The 924-nt window shown below is 45.6% G+C and overlaps 1 non-coding gene across 1 annotated transcript; it reads left to right on the top strand.

Moving 5' to 3' along the window:
* Positions 1-503: 503 nt before the first annotated feature.
* Positions 504-610, top strand: LOC111897170 (small nucleolar RNA R71). The gene has a single exon (XR_002852120.2). It is a non-coding gene; the product is annotated as a small nucleolar RNA R71 (small nucleolar RNA).
* The last annotated feature ends 314 nt before the right edge of the window (positions 611-924 follow it).

Here is a 924-nt window from a genome sequence, read left to right as displayed (position 1 = left end):
GCACCGGCTCCTCTTTTTGGTAGAACCCTCTCCCCTTTTGCCTAAACCTTTCCTCCTTGGCTTTCTTGTACTCTTCATAAGGGAGCCAATCTTTCTTTTGTTTTCTCCAGTCTTCATCATATCGGTCTCCACTTGAGTAACACACTTGCACCTTCTTGTTGCCATTTTCATCTAAATCACAGTCTCTAGTGAGGTGAGGCCCATTGCAGTTTTCACAACCCACCCGAATAGCATGGATTGTTTGATCCATCTTATCCATCCTCTTATCCATGGTTTTTAGCATAGCTATGACCGCGGATAAGTCTTCAGTAGCTGCATAGGCAGCTCCCCTAGTGACATCATGCCTAGGGTTGTGGTATTCTCTAGAGTGTTTAGAGAATTCTTTAATCAATTCTTTGATCACCGGGGGTGGCTTCTTTGTGAGCGGGCCTTGCGAGTCTAGCAACTGCCTGGTTGTGACATTGACTCCATCATAGAAGATGGACACTTCTTGCTGGCTGTTGAGGTCATGGTGTGGGCAGTTTCTTAGCAAGCTCTTGTACCTTTCCCAAGCTTCGTATAGCGACTCTCCAGCTTGTTGTTCAAAGTTAGCAATGGCCTTCTTTAACTTGGCTATCTTGGAAGGTGGGCAAAAGTGATCAATGAATTCTTCTTTCATCTTGGCCCAAGTGGTGACTGATCCGGGGGGGAGTGATTTGAGCCAGTCTTTTGCAGCACCTTTGAATGTCACCGGAAGCATACAAAGTAGCTGAGTCTCGCGGGGCACATTTGGAACATTGAAGTAATCAGCTACATCATTGACTTCATCCAAGTGTTTGTAGGCATCTTCATGGTCTTTTCCATAAAAAGGTATTTCCTTAAGTAAAGCTAGGATATGACCCTTTAGCTCGAAGGTAGCAGTCGCGGGAATTGCGGGTTGCACAA

The sequence above is a fragment of the Lactuca sativa genome, chromosome 8 (genome assembly GCF_002870075.4).
Source record: "Lactuca sativa cultivar Salinas chromosome 8, Lsat_Salinas_v11, whole genome shotgun sequence".
Taxonomy (NCBI): domain Eukaryota; kingdom Viridiplantae; phylum Streptophyta; class Magnoliopsida; order Asterales; family Asteraceae; genus Lactuca; species Lactuca sativa.
The sequence above is the reverse complement of the archived record's forward strand: the minus strand, read 5'-3'. Positions and strand labels throughout refer to the sequence as shown.